This window comes from Melozone crissalis, unplaced genomic scaffold (genome assembly GCF_028551555.1).
Source record: "Melozone crissalis strain CALT ecotype California unplaced genomic scaffold, PUWL_Pcris_2 ptg000038l_1, whole genome shotgun sequence".
In the NCBI taxonomy this organism is placed as follows: Eukaryota; Metazoa; Chordata; class Aves; order Passeriformes; family Passerellidae; genus Melozone; species Melozone crissalis.
The window spans coordinates 8,228,058-8,253,232 of NW_026535816.1; positions in this window are offsets into that span (position 1 = coordinate 8,228,058).

Sequence of the window (25,175 nt, forward strand, 5' to 3'; positions counted from 1 at the left end):
ACTGATACATTATGGAATAATGTTCAACTCCAGAATTATTACAGAGAATTTTGATTAACAGTGTTTATGCTGAGAGATTTTGCAAAGCAGCAGCAGAGCTGCTGCTTGCTCTCTGTTCTGTATGGCAAACCAGGCCTGGGGCTGCACTGCAAATGTACCACATGTTGCTGTTTGTGTTTTTGTTATATACTGGGTGTGGTTTCATTAGCATGTTCCCTTCTTTACAGTTGTGCTGCCCAATATTTTATACTTTGCTTCGTATTTTCTCTGTTTCTAGGATAATTCAAACTCAGTAAAGAAGAATCAAACCCCACTTTGGAGGGCAAGTCTTTAAAACCTTCATGTTTATCTCCACTTAATCTGGGCTCCTGCACTAGATGGTGTCCCACTAAAATCCATCCAGCACTGCAGGAATATTCAAGAGCCCAGTGATGCTGCCCTCATTCAAAGCCTGGTGAAACAAATGGAAATCTGGCTAATTCTGGTGAGCTCTGATCAAATATTTCAAGGCAATGTGTGTACAGGTACCTCATTCAGAGGGGTTAGAAGCTGTCTGGGCTGGCATTGCAGAATGACCAGAAATAATTGCTGCATTTTCAGAGGATGGAGCAGGGACTGCAGAGACAGTGTTTGCATGAAGGGTGAGCAGATCCTGTGACTGTGTGGCATCTCAAAATCCACTTCTATCTTTGGAGGAGTTGCAAAAAATAGTTCTGGTTCACAAAATCTTATCCAGGTTTTAATTTATTCCCTTTCCAAAGTGATTATGAACAAAATTATGGAAACAATATGTAAAAAGGACCCAGCAAAAGGAATAGAGGTGCACATAAACCCTGCAAGCTGCTGACCTACATGCACTGTTCTGTATTTTTTCCCTGAACTAGATTCTGTCTTTTCACCACATATATTCATTTTTTGGGGTTTTTTTCCTAAAAAATTTCTTTATTTTTTCCACGTAGGTGACTCTCTTTTGCCCTTCTTGTTCATTGGATAATTTTTTTTAAACTTCTTTTTAATCTGAATTGCTTAAGCTAAAATATTTCAAATGAGCAAAAAGAATTGGGAGTTATCTTGTTTAGATGATTCATTAATTACAGCTAGACTGCATCAAGGTATGAGAGAATAATAAGGTATGGTGCTGTTAGAAAAGATGAAGAAGGAAAGGAAAAGGGTTTTTTGCAACATTTTTTGCATTAAAGGGACAACCAAAATATTTCGCTGTTCATTGTCCCAAATCACTATTTTATCTCAACATTTTAATACCTAGGGTCTCTTTTGTGTTCTTGGAAATCCCTGTTGGTGTTAGCACAAGTCAACCTGTAGTATGTGATTTGTATTTGTCATTCCTGCACGCTGCAAAAGGTCAGGAAATAAACTTTTCTAAAACCTTCTACATAGGTAAGATCAGCACAAGTACTGATTTTAGAGCATGGTGCTAATGAGAATGAGTGGTGCAGACAGTGTGAGTGAAATTTGGGAAAGAAGAAACAGCTTCTGTTCAATTAGGTCAGAGATGAAAAGCTGTAAACCCAAGAAAATGCTCAGATACAAAATACAATGCCAAAATCCTCTAATCACATTAAAGAAATAGTAGATTTTTATGCCAGAGGAAACCATCAGGAATGTTAAATTGAAACCCCTGAGCAACAAAGAGCTGCACTTTCCTCTGAAAAGGGCTGTGTCCTCTGGTTTCCAGAATCTGGGAACAATACTTTAATTTGGGATTTAGTTGAGGTCAAATTCATATTTAACATCCCAGACATTCTACATGAGTTGAAAGCAAAGCCTTTCTTTCCTACACATGAGTTGATCAAATTGTCATGACTGTAGATAATAAAGTGACTTTCCGCATCTCCTCGGGGCCACAAAAAGCAATTAGCCACTGTGCTATATATAAACAAAAGAACCATGAAATCCTCTAACATATAATCACATAAATAATGAGAAGCTTGCTAATAAAGTTACACAAAATAGGAAGCCAAATTCTGTGTGGGAATGGCTAAAAAGCCCTTGATAGGATCCCATTTCACCATTGACCAAAAGGAGCCCAGATGTGCAGATTTCATTAACATACAGTCCCTAACCAGATGAACAAAATTACTGCCTTTTGTCTCAAAAAGTAAATTCAGTGCCTTGGTAGTTGTGGTATTCATGTAGAAATACTTGTCTGAATTCATGGATGAACAAAATTACTGCCTTGTGTCTCAAAAAGTAAATTCAGGGGCTTGGTAGTTATGGTATTCATTGTAGAAATGCATGTCTGAATTGCTCTCTTAGAAAAAAATCAATTTACTAAGATAACTTACTAAAAACCAACTTAATTGGACTCTCAGTGATGAGTGAGATGCTGCAGAAATGTGAGTGGAAGGAAGGGACAGTCCAGGGCAGTCCTGCCATCCCTGCCTGGAGCACAAATGTCCATGGCTGGACCATTTTCATGACAATTTGCTCATTCTGCACCACCCTGCTCCCAAAACTCCACCCCAAACTCTGCTGGGCCTTCAATTGTCTTCAGGGATCGCCATCAGAACCATCACCAAGTGCAGCACTTGATGAGTAATCACCTTGCTTCAGAAAAGTCTTAATTAGGGTTTTGATGGATCCTTCAATTAGTAGAGAATAAGACTTTTTGTTGCTCATTCCTTTTAGGGTTGTGTGTAAATATGCTGTACGGATACAATGGCTTGATGGATGTTTTTTGCTTCGCTCTTTTGAGTTTTTTTTCTGAGATGTGGGTTAAATGATTCACTTTTTTTCCCCGAATGTATAATTAACTATGACTTGTACTGAGATTTCATTGCTTGGTAACATAATGCCAGTTATTTTTATGTCAAACATATGTTTTTCATAGCAGTTTAGATAGTTGTGGGTTGCAGTTGGAGATTTTTATCATGCAGTTATCTCTTAGATTTATGTAATAGCTTGCACAGGTTTTTTTTTTTTTCCTAACTTAAGCTATGTCAGAAGAGATAAAGCCTGAATTTCAGGTATTACAATTCTTTAGGGAAATCTAGTCCATGTTGCTCTTCCTCTTGATGTTATATAAATTACATATTTTCAATATAAATTGCATTTACAATAAAGGGATTACCCTTTCCTGTAAATCTAATTTATATAAAAAAATACAATTTATGCATGAATTCCTAGATTTTTGTTTTGTCCAGGTATTTTTAAGTAAAAAGATAGGTAGTGGTAAAAACTCAAGCAGAAACACAGTGCCATTCTTTCATTTTCAATCTTTTATAACAGAATGGAACTTCACATTTCTATCCCAGAGAAAAGGTGACCTTTTAAAAACCAAAGTAGGTAAATAGATCTTATTCTAGCAGGCATGAAGAAAGCGCTCTGAAATAAAATGGAGCAAAAATCAGCGGCACTGTGGGTAGATAAGCCCAGACTTGTGCAGTCTGGAAGTGCTTTCATGCTCGTGTGCTCTTTGGTGCAGCATTCTGTGTGACCTGCTGGCCACTCAAAATCTCAATATTCTGCTTTTCCACGAGTCATGAATGCATAGCAGTGCCTTTTGAAAGGGGGCATTAGGAGTTTGTGAGTGTGTGAGGAACTGGGGGAGTTGCAGAGAAGGGAGAAGCCCTGTGGCACAAAGGGAGGCACAGCTATTGTGCTGAAATGTCAGAGATGTTCAGCTCTTATCTCACAAACACACACATGGATGGTCATTTCAGCTGTAAGTCTATTACCCAGCACATCCATTTGTAATCTTATTTCCCTATAAACCTGCTTAATTAGCTGAGCTTTTGGGGCCTGGTGTTGCTCTGTCAATTTATGCAGAGCATAAAAAAAGGCTTTGTAGGCTTTTAATGAAATCCTGGTGTTTTTCATCTGGATTACATTTGGTTACCACTGGACTGAACTTGGCTCAGAGTCTGCAGCTAAAAATTGTTTTCAGTCCCTTTTAATTCAGACATAATAGCTCCCTTAGCCTTGAATTTACGGCGAAAGCTTTGCACAGTAAAATATTTTTAATTATTTTGTAGATAGAGAGGCTGCAACCAGAGTTCCAAGTGATTTGCCTGAAGCAAGATGATGATTGTCAAAGCTAGGGCTAGAATGCAGAGGAGCACAGCTCCCATTCTCATGCTTCATCTACTGCATGCAGTGACCCATGTACATTTTTTAGCACATTTTTCTTCTATGTAGCAGAGGGAGAATCACAATATAGTTCTTGCTAAATGCACTAAAATATGCTTTTGTTTTTAAGTCTTAATAAATCTCTCGATACTGCAGTGTGACAAAGTGCTATTTCAATACTGCAGTGTAACACAAGTGTTATTATTTCAGTCTCATGCTGAAATATGTGATGTGAAGTCCTGTCTGCTTGAAGAACTGAAAAAATATGTGTTTTCTGACTGGAAAAAGTGCTTTGATCAGGGAAGACCCAGTGTCAGAAAGTCAGTTTTATTCTTCTGTGAGGCTATTACAGATGGAAATACCATCTCAGTGGTGAGAGTTCTCTAAATGGAATATCACAAAAATGTCTCAGGAATGAATAATCATGCATTGATTTTAAATGGTGTTATTCTTACACAGTTAAGAACTCAGCTATGCTATGAAATATTGGTTCTGTTCCCTGCTTAGGTGATTTCAAAACACAGCCTGGATGTATTGGCCAGGATATACCAGCAATAGAGCATTTCTAGTGTCTAGTGATTTTCTGTGGAGTGATCTAGTGATCTATGTTTTATTTCATTATTCAGCTCCAAAATGAGCTGGAATAAGACAACCCCTTTGCCCAAAAAAAATTTAAAAACCCACAGGAAACCCCAAACTACCCAAAAAAAAAAAAAAAGAAGTAATATAAATGGAATATTTTTAGAAACAGGACAAAATCTAGAACATCAGTGAGAGATTAATGCAGAAGTATGACAAAGGTGTAACAAAAAATACAGGAAGGGACATTGTGCATTAGCAGATGGATGTGCCTGGCTGCAGTTTGGGATTGTTTAGGACGGTACAGATCTCTCTGTGTTGGGAAGATTTTCCCTGGATGAACCCAAAGCTGTGAGGGACGGTCCCGAAGCCATAAGGAGTTGCCCAAAGGTGTGAGGGAGGGGCCCAAAGCTGTTGAGGAATGGTCCCGGAGCCGTGAGGGACAGGCCCAAAGCCGTGAGGGATGGGCCCAAAGCTCTGAGGAATGGACCCAAAGGTGTGAGAGATGGTCCCAAAGTCATGAGGAGTTGACCAAAGGTGTGAGGGAGGGGCCCAAAGCCGTGAGGGATGTCCCAAAGCCATAAGAGATAGACCAAAAGTGTGAGGGACAGGCCTGAAGCTGTTGAGGAATGGTGCCAAAGCCGTGAGGGACGGGCCCAGAGGTGTTGAGGAATGGTGCCAAAGCTGTGAGAGATGGACCAAAGCTCTGAGGAATGGACTAAAGGTGTGAGGGATGGTCCCAGAGCCATGAGGGACAGGCCCGAAGCCATGAGGGATGTCCCAAAGCTGTGAGAGATGGACCAAAGCTCTGAGGAATGGACTAAAGGTGTGAGGGACGGTCCCAGAGCCATGAGGAATGGACCAGAGCCATGAGGGACAGGCCCAAAGCCGTGAGGGATGTTCCAAAGCTGTGAGAGATGGACCAAAGCTCTGAGGAATGGACCAAAGGTGTGAGGGACGGTCCCAGAGCTGTGAGGGATGGGCCCAAAGCTGTTGAGGAATGGTGCCAAAGCTGCGAGGCACGGGCCCAAAGCTGTTGAGGAATGGTGCCAAAGGTGTAAGAGACGGTCCCAAAGGTGTGAGGATTGGTCCCAAAGCCGTGAGGGATAGGCCCAAAGCCGTGAGGAATGGACCAAAGCTGTGCAGTACAGGGCAGGTTCCTGCAGAGCTCAGGGATGGAATGAAACTGCTGATTCACCAAGCCATCGTATTTCTGCTCTGAGCTGCAATCTGGAGCACAACATGAAAGAAGTGAGGATGTTTGGAATTCCAGGAGTATTTCCAAGCCTGAGGTGGATGATGTCTGAAATAATTAATCATTCATTTCAGGTGTAGAAAACAAAGAGCATCAGCTCTCACTGTTAGTTCTTCTGGCAGACATTTAGCTTAAGAATACAGAGAAAAGGGAAAGTCCCCAGTGCTGCTCAGCAGGGATGAGCCTGGCTCACCTGTGAGCCTGAAACTGCCTTAATTCAGTGAGCTGGAGGGTCAGGATGTAGAACCAAACATGCACTGACATTCCTGCTTAAGAAAGTAGGAAGTGGTTTCTATGTAATTTTTTTATGGGCATTTATGTATTTTTTATAAATAAATATTTTTTATTATTATCATTATTCACATTGTTATTGGTATCTTATGGTATTATTATGGTATATAAAATGGTATTTTTTAGAAACAAATATGGTATTTTTATCTATTGCTTCGTGCAGTGAGGGTGCCCAAGTTGTTGATTTTTGTTTGCCATTATGATCAATCACTGCTTGCAGTAGCCGCAGCTCATTTTGTAGCTTGCACAATTTCCTGTTGTCTGCTTGCAGTGTCCTCTTTCCATTTCCTGCGTTTATAGTTTGTGATAAATACTCATTTCAGGGTCCTTGACCAAACTGTGTCTGTAGTACCCAAATGTGGAAAAATGTTAGCACAACAGAGGGCTGGAATATCAGATATGGGTGCTCTGAGAAATTAATTCTCTTGGGTAAACTCAGACAAAGCGCAGCAGATGGTGTGTAGACAAGCTTTTGGGAACTAATCACAAGGATTTTTCTTTGAAAGCTCAATTTCCTCATTAGGAAAAGGACTGAAGCATACTAATTGCTTGTTGAATTGCCCTCTTTACCCTTCTTTAGTTTTAAAAAAATTATAAAAACCTAAGAAAATAAAAAATACAAAAATTATAAAAATCCAAGAATCTAATCCAATATAATAATCCAATGCGGAAAAAAAGGTATTTCATTCAGAGATGAATAAAATTTAATTGTGGTTAAAATTTAATTGTGGTAAAAAGAATTAAAAGGATTTTACTTGGAGTGCTGTTGGATAGATAGCAGTGGTGTATGTAGTGAAAAGTCCATCTGGGGTCAAGAAGCATTTAAATTCAAAGAGTATTTCATTTGAGTGAAATCCAAAAGAGTTTGAAGTTTTTATTTCAGCAGGTTGGAAGCCCCAGGGGCCTGTGATTGCTTTGAGAAGTTCAGAACAAGGAAGGAAATTTGCTGTTTCATTAAGGGCTAATATAGAAACAAAGATCTACAACCTAGTCTTGGATGAATTCAGAGTAGAAATTAGAAGGAATAGTGGAAATGAGAGCAGTGAAAAGAGTTTAGGATGGACTTTGGCTATTTTATATATATAATAACATTTTATTTTATTATTTTATTTTATATTTATTTTATTTTTTATATATAATAACATCATCTGCTGATATGTCCGTGGATTTTTTGTGGGCAAAAGAGCTGCTGTATCCCAGGTGGCACTCAGTGAGCAAAAAATGGCTTCAGCTCACCAAGTTCCCTCCTGTTCTTGAACCTGTGCAGGGAAGAAATACAAAATGAAGGTCAATACAGTGCTCATTGCTAATTTCATCATTTAGTGGCAGCATGAAGTGCTTCCTCAAGGGACCTGTTAAGGAATAGAATACATGCTGTGAAACTACATCCTCGCTGCTCTTGGGAGGATTTGCCATCATGTGACACTAAAAATACCTCTGAATCCACAGCTGATGAGTTTAATTACTCATCAGTTCTTTACATTACAATTCATTACCCTGAGGTAATAAAGATAAAATAAAGCATTTAGATGCCATTGTGCCATTGTTGCAGCGTGTTCAGCAGATTGTCTCTAATCAGTGCTGCTCCTGTTTATGCAGCATAATTAATTAATAGAAACATGGGAGAGCTGTCCTGAGCAAACCAATTTTAACAGGTGCCTGAGCTGCTGCTTGTCTTTCATGTTCTGCTGCTTTTCTGTAAGGATGGCTACTTTAACTACAGAATTTAATTGATTTTATTTGTTCTTACATTGCAAAGTCACACTGCAATTTTCACTTGCGATTATTTTATTATACAATAAAAATATGCCCCTAAATCACAATAGTTCTGGCTATAGTCCATTCCCATAGTACAACTTTGACAGAAATTATATTTTAGAAAGTAAAGCTCTGAAGAAATCATTATATTACAGGTAGTGAGTTCTATTTCAATATATTAGTTCTGGCTATAGTCCATTTCATAGTACAACTTTTGATGGTAAAATTTTGACAGAAATTATATTTTAGATAATAAATCTCTGAAGAAATAATTATATTCAATATATTATATTGTATTGAATATATTATATTCAGTATATTATATAATCATTAGTAGTGAGTTCTATTTCAATATATTAGTTCTGGCTATAGTCCATTCCATAGTACAACCCTTGATGGTAAAACTTTGACAGAAATTATAATTTAGATAGTTAAGGCCTGAAGAAATCATTACATTACAAGTAGTGAGTTCTATTTCAATATAATATTTCTGGCCATAGTCCATTCCATAGTACAACCCTTGATACTAAAATACTGACAGAAATTATATTTTAGGTAATAAAATCTCTGAAGAAATCAACATTAAGTATAACTCACAAGATAATATAACATTAAATATAACTCACATTAAATCACAGGAATCAGAATTTAATTTAACTCACTCAATAAATAGAGCTCACAAGTAGTGAGTTCTATTTCAATATATTAGTTCTGGCTATAGTCCATTCCATAGTACAATCCTTGATGCTAAAATTTTGATGGAAATTATATTTTAGATAGTAAAGCTCTGAAGAAATCAACATTCTATTACAAGTAGGGAACCCTTTTTCAGTATATTGTACATAACTAAAAGACTTTGTTATTGGCCAAGTAGTATTTTTGATTTTGTGTGGTGTATTCCAGCTGAAGTGAAAGTGTTTGCATAAATGGTAACCCCAAAACTTCCTGATTACTAGGAATCTTTACTCAAAACCATAGATGACTGTAATCTAGAAATCATTGTATTGTGTGTATTATCTGTCATAAAGATCATTATATTCTATTATATATTGTATAATATATAGAATATACTATTCTATTATATATAGTATAATGTACATAATATATGTCATTATATTCTACAAATATCTCCTTTGTGATGGAATGATTAAGAATTTTTTTCCCTTTCTGAAAAACAAATTTAAAAAGTCAAATGCAGACCAGCAGTATCTGAAGGCCATGGATTTAACAGTGTTTAAATAATCTGTTTTAGAAAACAACTTAGACTAACTTTCTTGGTTGTGCATGCAAGAGAAAAATATTTTAAATTATAATATTGACATAACATATAATATTAATGTTTATTAATTACTGTATAATTATTTTTTAATTCTTTTCAGGCAGGAGATCACTTTTAAGTTGTTAACCTCTTTGGCATTAAAAAATATTCATTTTTTTAGGGCAGTGCTCTGGCAGTTGCTCTCAGCAAGCATGTGCTTACCAATTAAAGACTGACCTGGTCTGCCCTTCTTGCTGCTATTATCTAGCATTTATTCTGCCACTTTCAGCCCTGCAATCAATAGCTGTGATCACAGCCAGGGATGTTACATGGCTGTATGACCCAGATATACAAGTCTAGGACAAAAAAACCCCCAAACCCTGACACTTTGGAGAGCCTTGCATTTGGATTTAGTTAGCTCTAAGAAGAAATGTTTTCTGGAACAAGTGAGAGGCTTTGGAACTTCCCTGTGCAGTCATGGGATATTTGTTCTGATCCAGGCTTCCAGCACGTGTAAGGGGTTTCAGTAAAACACAGGGGATGGGTCCTCATTGCAACAGAGCGGAGAAATCCCTTATAAATCTATTTTTTTGGGTTTTTGCAGCATGGCTCAAGGCAGAACTGATGGATGATATGGAAAATAGAGAACCCAGAATTGAGCTGATCCTTACATGTCCTGTTGTGTTTGAAAGAGAAAGGGGATGCTGGCCAGTACAGATGTACTAAATACTGGAGATAGAGAATTTGTTATAAAAAGACATTCATTTATCTCCCAGTGATCTTAGCCTGTGTCACTTGTGTATGGTTTTTGCAGCATGGCTCAGGGCAGGACTGATGGATGGTATGGGAAATAGGGAACCCAGAACTGAGCTGACCTTTATGTGTCCTGTTGTGTTTGAAAGAGAAAGGGGATGCTGGCCAGTACAGATGGAATAAATACTGGAGGTACAGAATTTATTATAAAGAAACATTATTACACAGAATTTATAATTAAAAAATATTCATTTATCTCTCAGTGATCCTAGCCTGTTTCACTTGTGTATGGTTTTTGCAGCACTGGATGGTATGGAAAATGGAGAACTCAGAATTGAGCTGATCCTTCTGTGCCCTGTGGTGTTTGAAGGAGAAAGGAGATGCTGGCCAGTATAGATGTACTAAATACTGAAGATACAGAATTTATTATAAAAAATTATTATAAAGAATTTATTATAAAACTGAGATTTAAATTTTTTATAATTTTTTTTAATTTTTCAAATTTAATTTTAGTTAATTTAATTTTTTAATAAGTTTATTATAAAACTAGGATCACTGAGAGATAAATTATTCATTTATCTCTCAGTGATCCTAGCCTGTGTCACTTGTGTGTGGTTTTTGCAGCATGGCTCAGGGCAGGACTGATGGATGGTATGGCAAATAGAGAACCCAGAACTGAGCTGACCATTATGTGCCCTGTGGTGTTTGAAGGAGAAGGGGGATGCTGGCCAGTACAGATGTACTGGAGATAGAGAATTTATTATAAAGAAATAATAAATAATGTATTGTAAATACTGTATATACAGAATTTATTATAAACCACTAATTTATCTGTCAGTGATTCTAGCCTGCGTCACTTGTGTGTGGTTTTTGCAGCACTACAAAAAGCAGGACTGATAGACAGTATGGAAAATAGAGAACCCAGAACTGAGCTGGTCCTTATGTGCCCTGTGGTGTTTGAAAGAGAAAGGCAATGCTGACCACTAGAGATGTACTGGAGGTACAGATTTATTATAAATAAATAATAAATAATGTATTGTAAATACTGGAGATACAGAATTTGTTATAAAGCATTCATTTATCTGCTAGTGATCGTAGCCTGTTTGACTTGTGCACTGCAAGTTGTGCTGTTCCATTAAGCATTTTCATTGTAAACAAGAGATGAGTGGTTGTGTTTGGGTTCCATAAAGGGTGGTGACAGGAGCCTGTGCCTTGCCTGTCCCTGTGATGTACTCGTGCTGAAAGGCCATTATTCTGCATTATTCTGAGGCCTGAAGTGCTGCAGCACGTGGAGAATATCTGGAATATACTTGCTGTGGCTGACACAGAAGTGCTATTTTGGGACATTGCTAGGGTTTAATTTATGTAATTTAATTTATTTAATGAAGTCAATATGCTGGCTTATCTCAGCTGGATCTCACAGAGCCCAGCTGGGCACGGGAAGTGGCAGAGCTTCCTTCCTGGGGTCACACAAACTGAAGGGGATCTTCCTCTCCAACTGCCCACCCTTCAGATAAGTCAAATTCACTCATTTGGGTATTTCTGCAGGACATTGGACATTTGCCATTAAGCATTTACTGTCTTTTGCATAAATGACAAGCTCTTATCCCCAGGATAATTCTGCCATGGTCCAACTCCCAGTTGCAAAGGGTTTAAAGTGTGGGGAGCCTTCAGTTTCTAGTTCAATATGCTCCAGACTTTGCTATTTCAGTTGTTTGCCCTACTTCTTGCCTAAACAGTATTATATGTGCTAAAGTAAATTTATGCAGTCACTGTAGGAAAAAAGTTTTGCTTTTGCATTTCCTATACTGGCCACTAATATTATCAGGAATAGGATTAAGGCCTGGGAGAACTCTTGAGTTTGTTCCATGTGGTTTCAAATACATGCAGAACTGAGTACAAATGACATAATTTCTTCTTCAAGAGCAGTATCTCGAGTGAATTATTTCCATTTGGAAGTGAGATATTGCACAAACAGTGCCTCCAGAATGCTTTAGGTTTTTGGCACAAAGATCAGGATAAATGCAATGCTTTCAAATGATCAGTGAACTCAGTAGATCATTAGTTTTGTTTTCTACAAGGGTTAGATTGTCAGGCCTAACACATCAATTGGCAAATAATAAACATGGTTACATTGAATTATTCTGTCCTCACCAAGTGAAACAACAATACCTAATAAGGCTGTTTGATCCCAAATAAATCCATAGAACCTCCATTCTAGTGAGAGGGCTACCTGGACAAAGAAGTGGAAACCACACTGTGCATTTAAACTATTAAACTCTAATTTGGGGAGGTAATTACCCTGCTTCTATTAGTTTTTTTTTTTCCTAGAAATGTCTTTTATCCATGTAAAATATTTTTTCCCGATTAAAATACATTACTGACTTTGCTATTTTTGTTTTATGGCCTCTCAAAGGCCTTCAGCAACCAAAATGTGCATCATGCACTCAGGATGTTGAGACATGGGGACAAAGCTGGCTACAACAAATATTTCAGGTTTTATTGTCTTTTATGATTAGAAGATGAAACTTATAAAGTTACTGATATCAGAGGTTACATGTGGCTAATACAGTAACATTCCTTTGTATCTGAGTGAGTTTTGGATGTGCAGGAAGGTACCCAGAGGGTTCATGCAGGAAAATAGATGATTCTGGGACAGGGGAGAGAGCCCTGCTCTTGAAAATAAAGGGGGGCTATATCTGTTCATCTGCTATATCTGTTCATGTGAGGCTGATGTGAAGGTGAAAAATATTCTTTTTTCCTTCTTTGGTTTGAACTTTCTGCTGTAGGAATAAAATCCCCCCAAACAACTCAAAGAATAAGTCCAGTGTTCCTATTTGCACTATTTTTATTGTAGAAATTCTTGATTTGTTGATATCTTGAAATTAGTATCAAGAGGATGCTGTTTGAGTACAGCTGCTCCTTTGAGCAAGAGAAGGCACATTATTTAAGAATTAAATGGAGGAGGAGCTCCTGAGCAAAAGAGCAAATGAAAGATAAATGCTGAAATCTGTATGAAACTGGTACAAATTAACTGATGTGAGATTGTACAATCACACTTGCATTTTCCTTGCTGGGGTGCTACAGTATGAATGCTTCAGGCCATGTGTATAATGCAAAGCCCCTTCTGTAAATTCATTGTAGGTGACAGTGTTTTTAGCAAGTGATGGTTCTAAATATAGCCTGAAAAGTGAAAAGATACTGCCCTTAGGATGGGCTGATCACATTGCAACAGCTTTTTTTCCTCTTCTCTATTTCCATTTCAAATACCAAAACCAAAATTTAAAAAAAAAACCAAACAACAAACCCCAGCAACAAAACCACAAATAAAAGCAAGGTTCTTTCTCTGAGGGCTTCTCTTGTAAATAACAATGAAGCCTTATGTGAGGGTGGCATAGTTTTATTTCAGGTTATTTTGGCTCAGTTTAGTGTTCATCTTCAGCAGTGTGATTGGATGGGAAGTGCACAGTTCACTGAAGTGTTGTGCTGATGGTGAAATGCATTTATTTACAGTGGCCTGTGTTTGCTGTATACCTGCTGAGGGGAGGAGGAGCACACAAAAATGAATGTACTGCATTTGAAATGGGTTGGCTCTGAGGGGATGGTGTACAGAAAGGATGTTTCTAACCATGCAATTCATCCCACAAAAGAGAGCAGAGCACCACTCACAGCATGTTGGAGAATTTTCAAGACATGGTGTGCTGTTATCTTAATTTGGAAAGAGGTTCTATAAAAGACCATTTGCTTAAGAGTTGGATTTGATGGTCCTTGTGGGTCCTTTCCAATGCAGAATATTCTTTGAAAAAATAACAAGAAAACTAATGTGTTTAGTGAAAAAATCTAAGTTTTTTTTCTTGTAACAATTTTTAATTCTAAAAATTAACATTTAATATGATACAAGTGGAAAAATAGAAGAGACCTCATGTTATTTGCAAAGACACACGAATATCTTTTCACATTGTTTTATTTTCATTGTAAAAGTTGTATTTTCATTATAGAAGTGCTACCAATTTTATAAAGTTCCAAGCAAGGAGGGAGGAGCTGGGCCATGCAAAACCTGGCACAGGTGAACCTGTGGCAAGCCAAACACAGTAAATCTCAAAGTTCATCTTGCCTACCTTAGAGGCTGCCACTGCTTGTCATATTCAAAGTGGCGTCCTGTTTTCCAAGTAGCACCCCATGGTTTGCAGTTTAAGCCTTTGCTGGCTTCCAAATGCTTTGTTCTGCCAGGAAGGATGTGCCATGATCAGTAAATAAACGAGTAAACTTATTAGTAAATAAATCAGTAAATCTCCTGGACAGGCAGATTGTGCTGAGGTCTCTGTTCTGCAGTGATTGCACTGCAGACAGTGCAAACTTTGAGGACCACATCTAGTTCATTAAATAAGGAAAAGCTGAATGAAATCCCAACCCCACACAGATAAAATGGTGTTGCTGTCGTATCTTCTGAAAAATCCCTTTGCCAGGATTTCTTCTCTTGGGAAGCTGAGACACCTCAGAGAAGAAGGGAAACAAGAATTATCTGGTTGCTTCTCCTCTATTTTGTTGCTTTGGCATGTGGTTGGAGATTTTTTATCCAACAGGTGGTTGTTTCATTGGTTTCATGTGAATTGTTTTGACTTAATGACGAATCACAGCCAGCTGTGTTGGGACTCTGGAAGAAGTTACAAGTTTTCATTATCATTCTTTATAACCTTCTGTCTGTATCCTTTCTCTATTCTTTAACATAGTTTTAGTATAGCATTTTTCTATATAATAATATAATATATCATATAATAAAATAATAAATTGGCTTTCTAAGGATATGGAGTCAGATTCTCAATTCCTCCTTCATCCTGGGAACCAAGCAAATACCTCAAGATGGAGGTTTGGATTGAAAGGTTTGTGACCCATCAATGCATGTCTGAATCCCACTTGTAGTGGTGTTCAAGTAGAATATGTGTTAAATATTAGAATATGTGTTAAATATTGCCATTTGAGCTCGGCTTACCAGTGGGGTTAATGAACTGAAGGACTTTCCTGAGCTTAGCACTTTCTCTTTTTATGGCAGGTGTACCCTGTGACTCCATGTGTTAATGTCACTGTCATATTTTCTGAAAAATCCCTTTGCCAGGATTTCTTATTCTGGGAAGCTGAGAAGCCTCAGAGAAAAAGGAAAACAATATTATCTCATTTGCTTCTCCTGTGTTTTGCTGCTTTGGAATGTGGTTGGAGATGGTTTATCCAACATGTGAATTGTTTTTACTTATTGACCAATCAGGGTCCAGCTCTGTCAGGACTTTAGAGAGGGTAACGAGTTTTTAATTAGTATCTTGTTAAGCCTTCTGTAAGTATCCTTTCTGTATTCTTTAGTATAATTTTAGCATAACATTCTCTAATATGATAGTATATCATAAAATAATAAATTAGCCTTCTAAGAACATAGTCAGATTCATAATTTCCTTCCTGCCACGGAGGACCCTGAAAATACCATAAGTTAATATGGAGGCTTGAGATTTTCCAGGTTTGGGAGATGGAGCTGGATTTGTGTTTAATCTCTAAGGGGTGTGCGTGCTGTGGTTTGCAACTTGAACAGCTGCATTTCAAAACTATTTCCTATTTAATTGTAGTCCAGCATTTAACTCTAATCTATGTAAGAAGACAGATTTCTAATGAAAGACAAAAATCCCCCTTTGTGAGTTCACGAGTGTGAACATGTGATGCAATCTGGCCTCCCCAAGCCTGCCTGCTAATTAAGTGTCCATGGAGCTCAGAGGTGATGCCAGAAATAGCAGTAATGATAAACTATTTCGAGTCCATCAAGCTAGGAGCAGGGATTTGGGAGCTGTCACAGTACATTTTTTATTAAGCACCCAGATTAGCCCAGTGAACTGTGAGAGAGGCTCTGTTGCTCCCTGGCACAGCTGGAATGTGGCCATTATTCTCTCCAAGAGCCCACAGAGGTGTTTGTGGGCTTTGCAGACTCATTTCCACATCCATTTGAGCCTGCCCTTCCTGAATTGCAGCCCCATGTGAAAATGTTGACATGTGGCTCACAGAAGAGGGAAACCAGCAGCTCTTGCGCTGGCAGAGCTGTCCCAAAGGAGTGTGGGAGGAGATTCTCCCCCTCTATTACTCTCGTGAGACCCCACCTGGAATTCTGGAGCCTGCGGCTCCCCTGGCCTAACCAATTTTGCTGTTCAACAAAAGCATTAAGCTACTTGGGATTTCAGCTGCCTTAATTCCATCAAGACCAATAAGTCTGCACAATTCAAATCCTCCAAAATACTAAGGGTGGCAGAGTGTGCTCCTGCAAAAATGTAACTCACAACAGAATGCTTCGCACCTTTTTTTTTTTTGTCCCCCTGAGTGGTGTTTGGAAAACCCACAAAACTTTGTGTTTTCTTTAAAAAGCCTGGCTTTCTGCATCTCTCTGCTGACAGGCTCTGTTGTGATGTGTCACTTTGTGTTGTGTCAATTGCCTCTGGTTATATAATGTGCCATGATATGACTAATGCAGCCCAACATGAGTCACCTGTCGTGACAGCTTCATGCTCTCAAAAATCCTCCTTCTCTTCCCTTTAGAATACACTTTTGTTATTGTTGTTTTATTTTTCCCTAAGGATGCAATTTTACCCAATTTATTGATCATTGTTTTACATTTTTGCAAGGTGGGAAACTGGTACACAAATTCACTATTAATGTATGTGACTAAATGATTCCTGAGGGGTGGAAAAGCCTGCTGTGAAGGGAGATGATTGCAGATCTGCTGCCACAATGCAGCACTGTACCTGAAGAAAAACCTTCTGAGCAGAGCAGAAATCCCAAGGAGCAGATGGGAATCTAAATGTGAGCAGTTATAATCAGGGCTCCTTTGTGCCAGGAAATTGTATGTAACATTACATTGAATTATTAACACCAGGCTGTGCTTGTGGTGTTCGACTGATCATGGCATAAATGCTCAGCAGGTACACGTGTAACATGTGAACACTGATATAAAAGCAGAATTTTGCCCATTTTTCTCTTAGAGACACTGAGATTCTCCCAGGCACTGCTGTTTGATGCCACTGATTAGCTCAGCAGGTTAAAGCATGGAGCCAAACTGCCAAAGTTCTGGGTTCACTTGAGAACCTATCCTGTGATAACTTAAAAGAACAATTTGCAGAGCTTAAAGGCAAAAGGGTGAGGATTTGTTATTTCTCTGTAAATTCAAATTAACTCCTGTCATGCCTTTCCTTGTAACCTTTAACATGTTTTTGATTCAGTGACGCTTTTTTACTATGAAAACATGAAGTTTGTGAGGGTTTTCATTATGTCTTTCCTCCTCAGATAAAACCAAACCTCATTTGAGTAAAAAAAATACCATATTTTCCCTAAAATGATTTTTGTATCATAACTAATTATAGATATTTTTTTCCTTAAAGATTGAATGATTGGTGTAAACAGGAAAAGAACTTAGATTGGTTTTTAAAATTTAATTTAATTAGTATCTTGTTAAGCCTTCTGTAAGTATCCTTTCTCTATACTTTAGTATAGTTTTAGTGTAGTATTCTTGTATAGAATATAATATAAATAATTATATTATAATAATTATAATAATTATAATATTATAACTATAATATGAATAATATAAATAAAACCTTGTTTTCAAGTTATGCTTCTCAAGTTATAAAAAAAAAAATAGGGTTCAAACTCACTAGCTTTATTCAGATGACAAAGTATAATTGCAGAAACTCAAATGTCTTTCCTATAAATAGCCTGAGAAAGCACAAGTAGGTTCCAATAAAAAATTACTGAAATCAGTTCACTTATCTTACAGCAGGTGATGAATCAACAGCAATTTTATTGACTGCAGGAGTCTGGAAATGGATCTTTTTTACAGATTTTTATCATGAACTTATGCATTTTGCCATATCTTATCCATGATACTACTCTTTTGTATCATCTTTCAATAAAATGCCATATTTAATCTCCAATATCAGGGACCCATCATTTCATTAGGCAAGAGTGCCAATTATTTTGCTTAATTACAAAATGCTACCTAAACTTATGAAGAAGGAAGAAAAAGGTAAAGAAGAGTAATTTGTCTTTGTTTTAAAACTTTTATTTTGCTTTATATATATTATTATATTCTAAAACTCTAAGCTCTCAGGTTTTTACTTTGTGATATGATACACTTTTAATTACTATATACTCATAATTTTAGTGTTATTAATTAATTTTGGAAGCTTTTTTAATGGCTTTAGGTTAAAGATAGTGTTTTCTTGGGAGTTAGAGTTTGTTAGTAGACAAAGTTTAACATTTTTAGCATCTAAAACTCCAATATCTGAATGGTTATACAGTACTGCTCTCTAAAGGCATTATATCCATGTACCATTTCTATTTTCGTTATTTTTAAGTTCACTTTTACATCTTTTGTGCTTGTGTGAAATTATTTCCCAATGTTAAAAAGATAAACAATGGGGGAATAAGTTTTAAAGCAAATTTGGTTATTAAGTCTGTACTAAAATAGTCTTGGACCTTGCAAATTTTGAGTTGTGCTAGCAGTGTTCTGAATTTCCTCGTGGCTGGATGTGACCACAGGCAGGGCTGTAAATACAACCAGTGCCTTGTAGATGATATAGATGTCTGGTTTTCCAAGTGTGCTGAATCTGCAGGAGAGTTTTTCCCCCAGGTTGGTGTGGACACAAGGATGTGCTGTCCTCTGCTATGTTAAATAGTCTGTGAAAACGCGAGGCAGCACAGCATGACAGCTCTTTACCTCCCCAGTGCAACAGCACCTCCACATTTACTGCCCACAGAGAGATATGAAGGGGAGAAAAACCCCCAGTTTTATTTCTGAATTGATTTATTTGTGTACATGCAGCAGTCCTCCATTTGTGGGCTCTCCCAGCTGCCCCGTCTGGTGCATTCCTCTCCTCTCCTGGTGCCAGCTGTGGGCACTGTCTGGCACAAGGCAGTGTTAAAAAGATAAACAATGGAGGAATAAGCTTTAAAGCAAATTTGGTTTTTAAGTCTGTACTAAAATAGTCTTGGGCCTTGCAAACTTTGGGTTGTGCTGGCAGTGTTCTGAATTTCCTTGTGGCTGGATGTGACCACAGGCAGGGCTGTAAATACAGCCAGTGCTACAGGCAGTGTTTTGAGCACTGCTTTCAGCAGCTGATTGATAGCAATGCAGTTTTCAGCTCCAATTCTATTCTACACCCCATTCTGTCTATGGCATGTTTTAGTGTTGATCAAGTCCAGGCAGTGCCTTTTGGATAAAATGAGCAGAACCTTGACACAATCTATTTTTCAGATAGTGTGTTTGGTGCTGAAGCCCATAATGGATTTTCATAAAATAGATTTTCATCCATTTCCCATGGCTTTTAGGTCCTGCATTGCCCTTGAAAGAATACTACTTATGTGTTGATATATTCATCCCCTTTCCATATTTTGCTCTGCTTTTCTCATCTATAGACAGGGAAATAACTCTACTTGCTTAGTCTTAATGTTTTCCTTGTGTGCGTAGCACTTAAGATTTTCCTGTGCTTGCCATTTTTGTGTAGTCAATAACAAAGCCATAATTTACAACAATAAACATTTTCTAGGTCCTAATTTTTCTCTGTAACTATTAGGAACAGAATTCCCAACAGCAGGAGTGAGATTTCTCCTTGCAAATATATGAGTTGCTCCCGTAGAATATTTACTGTTCCCTCTGGTAGTCTCCTCCCCAGCTTCACATTTACCTCTAAAGAAAAGAGTGATGATGTTAATTCACAGCAGGAAGAGGCTGTGAAGAGCAGCCAGCTCAGGCAATGTACTCTGTGTTCTTTGACAAATATGCTGATAAACCTGAACTAGCAAACAAGTGAAGTCTTCACTGGTTTTGTTTGTTTGTGGGGGTTTTTTTGGGTTTTTTTTTGGTTTTTTTTCCCAGCCATTGGTAATGACTTGGCATTTGTTTCATTCAGTTCTGGTCACTGCTGTCTAATTTAATCTCCATCCAATCCTCTGGTTTCAAATGCTGTGTGTTTACTAAGGAACTGCAGGTTGTGTCCCCCAGCTCCTTAAGATACACAACTATTGTCCCTGACCACACAATCTTTTATTCACTACAAGTTTGCAAAAGAGGAAAATTTACATTTCAAACCTAGGCTCCAGTACAATTATTTGCCCTTTTATTGGTTTTAGATTTCTGTAACATTTTTATCTGTAAGGAGAAAAAAGGAAATATTTGGAATGGCAGCCATGTACTCGCTAAGGAATGCTTCATATGCAGCACCTTGTGCCAGCACTCTGGGAATGGATTTTCACCCACTTATTGCTTATGATCTGTACAGTCTGAAATGCTAATCTAAATTTTTTCTTCTGTTTCCTGTGCAAGAGCAAAAGGAAAGGTCTGAGCTCTGACTGGTCAAAGGCAGCAGCTGTGTTACTCTTATTAGAGGTGCACAGTACAGGCTGGAGAGGAAGCATGTTGGTAGGATATTTAGTGTGAGGAAATTCTGGTCACAGACCTTGTGATATTTTCCCCTTTTGATTCTGCAGCAGTCAGGAATGTCCTGTGTCCTTAAACATTTGGGGGTGCTCGAGTCAGAATTGCAGATCTTTGAAGATGTACCTTTGCCGCATGACCTAAGGGGCAGAGCCATTCCTGGGAGCAATCCCAGCTCCTGTGGGGAATGAGCAGCTGTGGGAGATCCACAACCATTTGTACCAACTAAACACACAGGAGTGTTTCATGGGCTTCCCAAAGTGGCCACAGACAGCAGCTGTTCCTGTGAAAACTCAATTTTTCCACTCCCTGGTTTTGGTCCCAGAGAAATGGCACATTGGTGCTGCCTTGAACTGCTTGGTCAAACACTCAGGACAATTGTTCCTGGGCAGCAAATCCCCAGATGGTTCAAAGGGAGTGAGAAATCCTATTAGCTGGCTTAGAATCCTGCCAGCAGGTTGCACCATTATTTAATGCATCATGCTTTGTCCCAGAGACATTTCTGGCATTGAGTTAGAGGGGCTACAGACCCAGAACATGAATGGGTGGGCAGTCAGGCACTGTGCAATTTTCATGGCATGTGTGCCATAGTTTGGAGAGAACAGCAAATAGGATGAGTGGAACAAATTGTGGCTGCAGTGCAGATGGAGAAGACTGCCTTTTTTCCCAAATCCTTTTACTAAAGATGCTCTGGGAGCCTAATCTTAGGAATCCTCCTGTCCTAATCAGAGCACCTGCGTGCTTTGGCTGTAGAAAGGTGGAGGGGTAGCAAGCTGGGACTTCAGAAAGCAACGATAATTGGAGACTGTTGGCATGAAATTTTCCTGCAGGAGTAATAGAGATTATAGACTCTCAGAGCTTTTTAATGGGGTCTTGTCTAAAGCTTTTCAGTAAACATCAATAGCTCAACAACATACAATGTCTTCTGCAGGAAAAAAAATGAGCTTTTTATGCCAGCTGGACTGCTGTGCTTGTGAAAACATCAGCATTACAGTGTTTGTGGGCTAGGTGTGTCTTCAGTCTTCTGTCTGAAGTGGCTGCAGACTGATGTTTTGGCAGACTCTTCACTTTTTTGGTGATATCATTCATACTGTGTGAAGGGGGGGGGGAAGGGCTAGGAGGGTAAGAGTAAAATTGCTTCAAAAAATTAGAAATCCTTGCAAAAACTCAGTGGGAAGGAGTGAGAGGAGTTGCCATGACAAGCTGCAGCATTGTACCTCTGAAGAACTGCTTTACACATTTGACACCCTTGCAGTTTCTGCAGTGATCATGGTCTAGTTTCATCCTTAGTTTAATTTATATATTTGTAGATACAACATCACAGAGGGATGCTCTTTTAGAATAAAAGCCTTTTTGTTTCTATAACCATGACAAAGGCAGGATTTTAATAATTATGAGCTAAATTCTCCATAAGCTTTACGTTATATGCTCACAGGGTAGTTTCTCTGACACTAATAGAACTAATTTCTCTGCTTTCTTTTTATAAAAGTTTCAGAAGGAAATATGTCAGTCTTGTGAAGAAGTGTTTAAAGATGGAAATATTTAGGAGGAGAATATCCAAGTTTGGCTTTGTAAGTTTAGAAGTTAATCCCTTCAGAGTGGAGAACAGAAACTAGGAGAAAAAGGAGAGGGACCTCTGAGACTGACAATTTTCAGGAGGTAAAAAGAAAAATGAAAATTATGGGAATCTCTTAAGTATCGCTTTATATTTAATGAGGGTGTTATACATCAAAATAAATTCTATTCCCTCCTTTTTAATTTAATCAGCAAATATAAAAAAAAATCTGGAGAACATTGAATTTCTTTTTAACAATGCAGTTTGGTCAATTAACTATAGAAATAATTATTCACAGGTCCCTAGTAAAAAACCTTGCTTTGACTGCAAGTGTGAAAGATCGCTGCAAGCTTTTCGAGAATGAAGTAAACCTGCAGGCCGGGTGGCAGCAGTTTGAGCCCAGACTGCAGATTAGTCCTCAATAGTTGGGACTGCAGAGAAGGTTGTGGTTGTGTTCTGCTGCTGTAGAGCTGGGCACCATCACTATGAAGTGTTTAGCAGTTAATTTGGCCTCTAATAATTTTCTGCAGCTTTGTGCATTGGAGTTATTGGAGCAAAATTGTTCCTGGTCTCAGTTGTGATTACCTATCCCTTATTTCATATCAGACCCATGTTAAACAATGAACACTTAGACCAGAAACTGGTAATTTTCTCCAGATGAAGGGCTGAATCAATTTTATTTTCATTATTTTGCTTATCCATAATTCTTGATGCGTGGTGAAGGCTGCCCTAGAGCAGAGGCTGGACAGAGCTACAGAATAAAGCAGGGATTGATTCAAAGCATCTCCTCCATGGATCCGCCTTGGGCAGCACCAGAGCCCAGCCAGGGCTGCACCCAAGATGACCCAAAATGGCCCCAAAATGCACGAGCGCTCCCGGGCTCTCTCCCTGGGATCAGTTCTGCTCCATTTGCACCTTGAAGTTCATTGTCCCATTCCAGCTTTAGCCCAGGCAGTCCCACCCTGCTTGTTTTTCTCCCTGTAGCCCACGGTGTTTGTGCTCTGGGGCTGAGATTGGGATCATTTGTCCTTGGTGCCCAGCTGGAGCAGGAATTGTTTTGTCTCCCTGCTCTGTGCACAGAGCTCACCATCCCTGAATGTGAAGCTCAGACCCACACACTAAAGCAGCACAGAATGTGAAAAATATAAAAGCTAAACCTGAGGCATCACTCTAATATGTAACTGATTTAGTACTGAAATATCAGTTTGATTTCCTTTTTCTCAGAGGCATGCATGTCCCTGCCATGCAGGGCAGTCACTCAGTGCCCCAGATGTGAGTGTGTCCCAGCTATCCCTCCTGCCTGGCTCCTCCTGTTAGCAGCCACTCACTGGATTCCTTCCTGAGCTTTACATTGAGCTCTTCAGCACCACATGGTATTTACTTTAGTGACTGAGGGATCAAGGTGTGGAATGGACTCATAAATGTGATGGATGAAAACATTACGAGCTCTTTTGTCTCCTTTCTCTGATCATCTGGGGAGACTATAATGTTTTTCTTTGAGTTCAAGTAGATGAAGCTTGATGATACATTCTGTTGGTTTACACAAATGAAGAGGTTGAGCTGTTATCTTAGTTAATTCCCAGAAAAAAATCACAAAATTCTTCCCTTGACAGGATAGAAGCAAACAAGTGACAACTTTCCAGTAGGATCAGTCCAATGAGCTCTGTGCTCAAAACCTCTGTCTTTGCTGGTCACAGAGTTGCCTTTACAATTTTTTCCCCTGAATATCTGCCTTGGCTGGGAAGCACAGTGCAGACACCCTGTGGCATTTGCATCACCCTGCATTTCCTGTCAGGTTGTTCTGTTCTGCCCCTGTTCTTCAGCAGCTCTGCTGGCTGCTCCTGGAATTGGCATTTTGGAAGGTTTTGATTTTGGAAGGTTTTGGTTTTGGAAAGTTTTGGAGGACCTGTCATCCCTCCTTCAAAATTATCAATGCATACATAGTTTGTATTTTCTTGTCTGTTGGTCCTTGGTTTTGAGCTGGTGATTAGTCAAATTAACAGGAGGATAATCTAACAGGAGATAATGACAATCTGTTTTGAGTTGATCAATGACAGCATTGAGAGACCCAATTTCAAACTATGCATTTTAATTTGTCAGGCAGTTGTCATGGCAAGCTTGTGTTTAGAAACTTGCTAAATGCCTTGGGCATTCAAGGGAAACATGGATAGCTGGAGAAGGAATTTCTACCCTAGCTAAAACATGCTAGAAGCTTCCTTTAAGTAATGAAGTTGTTAAATTAACTGAAATCACTGTTACTTTAACTGAAATTGTTACATTTATGTCTGCCAGGAGGAGTTGGTTATTTTAGCCAGGTGCTCAAGCTTCCATAGCCAGTGAGCCTATTTTAATTCAGATTCTGCTAATTACAGTTTCAACAAGTAATTTTTGTGCTCCTAAAAGGCAGAGTTAGTTTCAGATTAATTTCTATATGTTTATATGAATTGAAAATCTGTTGCTCCAAATTTTTTGCTCCCAGAGGAATTCGTTTTCCTTTTCAAAGGTAATGGCTGTTAATTTTACCCTACTTTATTTTTAAAATCATAATGTCACATGTAAATTTTTGAAATTTTGCCCTTAAAAACATTCTTTTGCTCATAACTACTATTGCTTATTTTTGAGGCAGGTGAAATATTTTTAGGCAGTTGGTCCTTATGTAAGAATTTTCCCTAAATTCTTCTTAGAATAGACAATAAGATCTCTTCTGGGGAAGTGAGCTGGAAATACCATGCAATCATAGAAGAAGAGGAAACACTTCAAGCATGTGTTATATTGTGCTGAGTTTAAAATGTCATAAATCTGAGGAACTCTGTGTGTAAGTACTGCCAAGTGGAAGTAGGGTTTGTAGAAACTCTTTCCCAGTCTGTGTTTTTGTAAGTAATACGTTGATATAAAGAATATAAATATAAATAATATAATTTTGCTATAAATGTAAAATAAATAAAATTAATATAAATATAAATAATATCAATATAAATAATGTTAATATAAATGGGAATACGTGCTTGAAACTTACTTCCTTTGCTACTTGGAGACTTAAAGAAGAAGATCATTTTCTGAGACCAGATAGCTTTGTTTTTCTTTTGAGGAGGCCTTCATATTTGTTACTCCTGAAATAGTATAGTTTGGTGAGCTTTATGACCATAAAGATTTAATAAGACGATCTGTTTTTATCTCATTG